Here is an 8,505-nt window from a genome sequence, read left to right as displayed (position 1 = left end):
ACGGATGCTATTAAGTTACTGCTAGGTGGAAGTAGATGTTCAAGTTTCCAACTCAGCCTCTGTTGCCACCTAAGGGAGATGACTTATTACTTCTGGGTAAAGGTTGGAGTTCTAGCTTGGGTTCTTCACATGATCCCACTGACACAACGGTGGTGGTCTTGTTATTTCTAATTTCCTCTGACACCACTCCAGTAGAGAGGAAGGGGATCCTCTTTGCTGCTGGGTAAGCTACGCTGTGATTTCCACTGTCACCAGTGAAATGAAAGAGGGCTCATAATGGCCAGATTTCAAGGTCCAGGCTCCCTGCTTGACTTTCTCTGATATCAATGCACTGGCGGATATTGAGGCACTTTAGAGCCTCCTGTGGATGAAGTCAAGTTTACCCTCTTCTGCTTTTCCTGGTGTAGAGAAAATGGGATCAAAAATCTTGCTATGAAGCAGAGCTTAGCTGGAAGAGAATAGATAAATACATCCATGTAGTGTCTCTGTGTGTGCTTTGTTTGATTTTGGTTTTGCTAGGCTGTCCCTTTCCTGGTCTTTTCTAGAGGGCACAGGCTTTGTTTGGGGGTTTTGCTTGGATTTACCTCTTGGTATTTCTGGGTTGTTCATTTTAGTTCCAAGCTTTATTTACATGAGGGGGAAAAAGTTAAGCCAGAGAATATACCACTATGTCATTCTTTGTGTCTTGAGATTGCTAGGTGATCTTAGTCTCTCCCCCTTTCAAAGGGTGTTTTCTGTTTTGTTTTAAATTTTGTTTTGTTTTTGGTACTGAGGTTGAACCCAGGACCCACGTATGTTAGGCAAGTACTCAATCACTGAGCTACAGCCCCTGACCCCCCACTGTTTTTGAAATTGCTCCCTCTTTATTATTGACCTGGCTAACTTATAATTTAGTAGAATAACACATAGTTCATTTAGATTGAAAACACAGAAGTTATATTTTCTTAGGATCATTACCACTGTCAAAAAGAAAATCAAAGTCATTACAGGTTCTTTGTAGACCACTAAAAGTTAATGTAGATTAATCAGACCCTATTTACTTGCTAGGTTAACTAAGCAAAATGAAAAGGTGATAAATTTTCCATGAAACTTACAAACACATGATTTTGGAATAATCTAATACATTAACCTCACTCAAGATAAAACTGTATTCTAAATCATTATTTTAAATTAAAAAAATAGAGCCTTACAAGATGAAAATAACTCACAGGTCATGCAGTTGGTTTTTCCTTTTTCCTTTTTTTTTTTTTTTTGTTTAAACAAATATGCACCATGGTGTTTCAGCAATAAGGCAAATGCCATCAATGTGAAAGCTGAAGTCTGCAATATACCACATTTAGAACTCAAGGGAGGTGAACTGGACAAAAGATAGTCATTCTAGTTAAATAATCAGGTAACATTATGACTAGTTGGTTTGCAGCATCAAAACTGTCCATTTAAGTTTCTTTTTTCTTGACAATCAGAGGTCCCACATTGTCTCTGTACTCTTCATTGTTTTGTGTGAGACCCCTCAGAGACTGGATCTCTAGCAACAACAGTACACAGCTTTATCTTCTAGCTCTTCCATGTCAAAAGCATGTACTATCTTGGGGTTGTCTTTCAGGCTGTGAAGGTTTGCCATTGCTTTATTGTGAAGATCTTTAACATAGAATCTTTTATAAGCTAGATAGCCAATTGCAGTGGTCCCAGCTGCAATCCATTCAACTCCTGCACTGGAATGGGACGACAGACCTTTGCTCCGGTGGCATATGCACAGGACACCAACCAAAAGTGCAACCCCAGACTTTTTTTTTATACTTTGAGTCAGGGTTTTGCTAAGTTGCCCAGGCTGCCTTCAAGTTTGCTATTCTCCTTCCTTAGCCTCCCGAGTAACTTGGGTTACAGGCATGTATCACCACAACCAGCTTTGGAAGTTTCTTTCTTTTTTTTTTCATGCCTGTTTCATATATAATGTACAGTACCTTTGTATATACTTAGTAGGAAGAATAGGGAAAAATTCATCTAGTCCAGAAGTTATCTCTGTCTTCGTATTTGAAGTCTCTTATATAAAAGTATAGTTGGATCTTGCTTTTTAAAAATCAGTTTCATAATCACTGCTTGTGTGTGTCTGTATGTGTGTGTGTGTGTTTGTGTGTGTGTGTGTGTGTGGCCCTGGGGATTGAACCCAGGGCCTTGTGAATGAGAGGCAAGCACTCTATCAACTGCGCTATATTCCCAACCCCATAATCACTGCTTTTAATTAGAATGTTTCTTTAGTTTAAATTGAATGTTTTGGTTGAATTTAGGTCTGTTGTTTTGCTATTTATTTTCTATTTGTCCCATTTATTTTTTTTTCCTTCCTTTTTTCCTTTCTTGCTTTCCTAGGTGCTTTTAATGAAAAAACAAACTTCCAAATAATTGTTAAAGATGGTAAGGTAACCAGGCACAGAGGCATATCCATATAACCCCAGCTACTCAGGAGGTTAAAGAGAAGGATCGCAAGTTTAAGGCCAGTCTTGATCACTTAGCGAGACCCTGTCTCAAAATTTAAGAAAGGACTGGGAATGTAGGTCAGTGGTGGAGCACTTGTCTAGCATGTGTGAGGTACTGGGTTCAATTCCCAGTACTGGAGGGAAAAAAAGTTAGGCAGAAGTCTTTCAAAGGAGGCCATGGCAAGAGGTACAGCCTTCACTGCACAGGGGTCTTGCAGTGGGAAACAGAGATCAGATTCAACTCTGACTTCATGAAGAACAAGTGGGGATTTTTAACCAAGGAGCAGGGTAGGAGTCAGTGGGTGCAAAATTATTAAGAGGAAGAATCAGGGATAAGGGGTTTCTGGCTAAAATGACTTGGCAATGTTCCTGTTTAAGACAGACCAGTGTGATAAGATATCAGATAGCAAAAGTAGATTTTCCCTAAAATGACTTGGCTATGTTATGGATTACACTATAAAGATTTAATTAAGTCCAGTTCAGTTAGGGGTCATATAGTTTACTTCAGGTAAAACTGTAACAATTATAGCTCCACTAACCCCTTCCCCACTCTTTCCCGACCCTTTGAGCTATTGCCATATGTAGCAATATACATTACAAAACCAATATATGGTATGCATTTTTAAAACATTCATGTCTTTTAAAGAAATAAAATATAGAGATACTTTTGTGTTTATCCACATATTTAGTATTTCTGGTGTTTGTCATTTTTTCCTGTAGATCTGAGTTGACATCTGCCATTATATTTTTCTTAGTCCAAATAACTAAATTTTTGTAATGTTAGTAACAAATTCTGTTATTCTGTCTGTTAGTAATAAATTCTTCAACTGCTTTTTGTACCCTCACCCTTACCACCTTTAAATGTTTTTATTTTGCCTTCATTAATAGCCCGAGTCCAGGCTACTGAACTGCCTGAATATAGAATTCTTGTTTAACTTCTTTTTTAACAAAGCACTTGGACTATGTCATTCCAATGTCATCTGTATTCCATTGCTTTTGATGAGAAGTCTGTTTTTAATCACATCCTTGTTTCCTGTATATGTTTTTCTGTTTTAACTTTGGCTCTTAGCAATTTGATTATAATATCCCCAGGTGTGGTTTTTATTTATCTTTATTTGTTCAGGATTCACAGATTCTTGAATCTTAAGTTCATGTCATTCAATAATGTGATTTTAGTCACCATGTCTTCAAATATTTTCCTGCCCCTTTTTCTCCTAGTACTCCATATACACGTTGGGTCAATTAACATTGTCCCAAGGAGGTGAATGTTAAAGAGATAAAGTCAGAGAAGTAATTGGAATCTAAATAATGCAGCGTCTTGCAGGTTACAGTAAGAACTTTGGTACTGAATGAGATGGGAAGTCATTAGAACATTTGGAAAAGAAGGAAAAATAAGTTATATACTTACACATACATGTAGCAACATGAATCAATCTTAAAAGCACTGTATTGAAAAGAAAATGATTTATGACAAAATATTTACATGCACTCATAAGCTTATTTTAACAATATATAACAAAACCAACCAAATTGATATTACTCCAAGAATTTGATGTTGATTTAAGAAAATTAATCTGCTTGCTACATTAACTGATTAAAAAAAAGAAATTATACGATTATTTCAATTCAGAACCATTTAACAAAATTCAAAATACAATTCATGATAAAAAATAATAGTAACTGGAGAGGTAAGCCATTAATCTAGGAGTGTTTCCAAGAAATTTGCTGCAAGATTCATGCCCAGTAATGAAATGCCAAAAACTTTCCTTTGATTTTGAGAATGAGACAGAGTTCCACCAACATTTTTTTTTCACAGTTTTTTTTTGAGGACTGAGGACTGAGGCCAGTGGCACTCTACATCTAACCTACAACCCCTAGCTTTTTAATTTTGAGACAGGGTCTCACTGAATTGCCCAGGCTGGCAATGAACTTGTGATCCTCTTGCATCAGCCTCCTGAGGCACTGGAATCACAGGCTTACACCACCAGGCTGGGCTCCAACACCTACTGAACATAGAAACTAACCTCCTGGCCAGGAAAGCAAGAAAAATAAATAAATGAGCCTGGTATGGTGGCATACGCTTGTAATCCCAGAAGCTGGGGAGTCTGAGACAGGAGGATTGCAAGTTCAAGGCCAGCTTCAGCAACTTAGCAAGATGTATCAAAATAAAAAAATAAATAAAAAGGGCTGGGGATATAGCTCAATGGTAAAGCACTCCTGGGTTCAATCCCCAGTACCCCCCCCCCCCGCAAAAAAGAAAAAAATCAGTGAAATAAAATGTGAAAGGAAGGAATAAAATGAAATAAAACTGTGACTACATAAAGATGATGTGAGTATGTAGAAAAAATTTAAAGCTACAGATAAATTACTAGGTTAGCTTCATGGTCACCACACATGAAAAAAAATCTACTTCATTTCTATATATGAGTAAGCAGGAAATGAAAATTCAAAAAACCTCACTTGCAATTCATTAAAATAAAACAATAAATGCCTAGAAATAAATCTAACAAAAGATGTGCAGGAGCTTTATACATAAATGTAAAACCTTACTGACAGCAATTAAAGAATTGGAACATATAGACTACAGAACTGTGAGATTATTATAGATGTACTGATTTTCCTCAAACCGAGATAGCCTTAGAAAATTCCATCAGTATTCCATCAAGGGAACTTGACTACCATGGAAATGCAAAAGGACAACAAAAGTCCTCCTGGGGAAGAAAAGTGTGGGAGTTGCTGTACCATATATTAAGATTTATTAGAAAGTTATTGTAATTGACACAGTAGGTACTGATGCAAAGGTAGACATATAGACCAAAGAATGGATGAGAATGCCCAGAAACAGATCCATATGTACCAGGAAAATATGGAAAGGTACAATACTTAACAGTGGAAATTGCTTTTTCAATGAAAAGGTTTGAATTAATTGGACATCTAGATAGAAATGAAATGAAACTTGGTCCCCACCTCTAACCATATATAAAATCAGTAGTACAAGAATTAAAGAATTAAATATGAAAGGCAAAATAGTAACACTCTCAGAAGATAATTTAGTAGAGTATCCTTATCATTTTAGGGTAGGAATGGCTCTTCAGTAGGCACAAAACAGCATTTACCATAAAGGAATAACTGATAAACTAGGCTACATTAAAATTTAAAACTTTTGAGACAGGGTGGTAGATTAGCAGGAAGTGGCTTTTCCCACAGTTCTGTGACTCAGGACTCAAACAGCTAGAAAACTACTTTGTGTGAGATGAGTGAAAAAGGCATTTCACTGATACTCAATATTGGAAAGAGAGCCTTGACTGGAAAATTTGGGGTACATTAGACAAGGTGGGGGAAATCAGTATATAAGGTCTGAAAAGGCTGAAAAGTGCTGAGGAAGTCTTGGTGCAGAGACTCCAGAATTGGAGGGGCAGCCTTCCCTGGGCCTATCCAGAGGCCACCTGGCTCATTAAACTGGAGCATGAAAGTCACCCAGGTCTGCCTGCTGCACATGGGGAACCCAAGCTGGAGACATTTTGGTAACTCCGTGTGGCAGCAGCACCAACTCAGATCCAGAACTGAGATCCAAAAGTTCGAATGAATCTGGTAGAGGCCAACTGTGAGATCTAAACTGAGTCTAGCAAATCTCGAGAATCTCTGGCACAGAAAACATCTGGCACAGAGACATTCTGCCTGAAGGTAATACCGGTTGGAGAAGCCAGAGAAAGCCCACCCTCCCTGGCCCCCTGAACCTGGCAGTGCGAAGGACCAGTGGCAGGCAGCGGCTGGAGAAGCTGAAAGAGGAATGACTGAGCTCAGTACTTGGAGGCAGTCCTGGAGGTAGTATTCGAACAACAGAACAAATGAAGGACTGACTGTCCCTTCCCATGAGTGGTGCCCTGGGAAGAAAAGTGGGGTACAGTACTAGAAGTGTGTAAACTCATTAACACACAATAACTCCCTGTGCTAGAAAACACATGGGGCAATTCCAGACCTAATCCATGCCCCAGGGAGCTTCACTTCCAAGAAACTCATCACCCTATAAGTGAAGCTGAAAGCATCTTCCACAGCTCTCCACACCATCCCACTAAGAAGGGAAGTTGAGCAATGGAAAGACAGTTTGGCACAGACAGGTGTGCATACTCCCACTGATTATTTTGGTATTTTGTTTTTGTTCTATTTTTAAATATGTACTGATTGATAGGTGATGGACATTTGTACACATACATATTTGTTTCCACTTTTCATTTATAGCATTTCTTTTTTAATTTTATCATTTATCTAATTAGTTATACATGACAGTAGAATGCACTTATGCATTTTGATAAATCATACAAAATGGGAGTATAATTTCTCATTTTTCTGATTGTACATGTTGCAGGATCACATCAGTTATGCAATCATACATGTACATGAGATAGTTATTGTTCCTTGCTGTTGAAGATTAGGGGTTTTGATCAGTATATTTTGAATTGATTGATTGTCTGTTTCACAAATCTGTTTCCCTTTGTTTCTATTTCTCCTTTTTCTTCCTAATAGCCCAATTCTATTCTTCTTATTCTTCCTTTAATTCTTTTACTTCTCTTTTTTTCTTCTCCCCCTTCATAAACACATCCTACACTGCTCTGCATTTGCCCTTGAATCTACAAACCTTTGCTATTCCCCATCTCTTCTTTACTTTTAATGAACTCTATCTTTAACTGGAAATGTATACATACACATCTTTCTTTTTTTTCATTTCTACCATTTTTTGAAGGCAGTTATTTTTCATGGATCAGTACTTTGAAGACTAAGATATTTGATTAGTACATATAGGTTTGATTAGTGTATTCCTTTGTCTATTTTTATTTTTAATTATTTTTTAAAATTATTTTATAGAATTTTTTTTCTCTTACTTATCTGTTTCCCTCAATTCTCTCTCTTTTCCTCTGCTAACAGCCAATCTCTATTTATCTCTCCCATTTTTTTGGGGGGGAAGTGGGTACTGGGTGTTGAACTCAGGGGCACTCAACCGTTGAGCCACATCCCCAGCCCTACTGTTTGCATTTTATTTATCTCACTGAGTTGCTTAGTGCCTCACCACTGCTGAGGCTGGCTTGAACTTGTGATCCTCCTGTCTCAGTCTCCAAGCTGCTGGGATTATAGGCATGCACCACTGCACCCAGCATTCCTTCACTCTTTCTTTCATTTTTTACTTCTATTTTTTTCTCCTCCTCCCTCACAATCATCACATCAACATCACTTCTGTTCTATCCTGGTTTACCACTTGAAATTGTAAACTCTTTTGTAAACTTATTGTTTTTACTGTTGGCAATAACCAATCATATCATTTCTGATTATTGTGAAAATTAACATTCTAGATGTTATAGCAGGATATACTTGGTTTAATACTGTAAATTGATTGCATTGGTCATTGTTATTATCTGTCTCCCCCCAAACTGTGAGGTACTGGAAACCTTCAGGGACACTTTAAGTCCACTGGGTAGAAACTCTACTCCCTAAAAAACCAACTGTTAGATAAGTAGACACAAAACAACATAAAAAAGCAAGGAAACAAATCATGCCAAACAAACCTAAATATTTGTGGAAGAAATGTCAGAAAAGGAGTTTAGAAAGTTCATAGTTAAATTGATCTGCAAGGTAAAGGATGATATAAGGGAGAAAACAGAGTTAGTGAAAGATCACTTCAATAAAGAGGCAGAGACTCTGGGAAAAAAAAAAAAAAAAAAAGCCGGGCTGGGGAGATAGCTCAGTCAGTAGAATGCTTGCCTTGCAAGCACAAGGCCCTGGGTTCGATCCCCAGCACCACAAAAAAAAAAAAAAAAAAGCCTCAAACAGAAATCCTGAAAATGAAGGAATCAATAAACTAAATTAAAAATTCAATGGAAAGCATCACCAACAGACTAGACCACTTGGAAGACAGAGTTTCAGGCAAGGAAGACAAAATATATAATCTTGAAGATAAAGTTAATCATGGCAAAAAAGTGTTAAGAAACCATGAACAGAACTTCCAAGAAATATGGGACAACATGAAAAGGCCAAACTTAAG

Source organism: Sciurus carolinensis, chromosome 11 (assembly GCF_902686445.1).
Source record: "Sciurus carolinensis chromosome 11, mSciCar1.2, whole genome shotgun sequence".
NCBI classification, from domain to species: domain Eukaryota; kingdom Metazoa; phylum Chordata; class Mammalia; order Rodentia; family Sciuridae; genus Sciurus; species Sciurus carolinensis.
The sequence above is the reverse complement of the archived record's forward strand: the minus strand, read 5'-3'. Positions refer to the sequence as shown.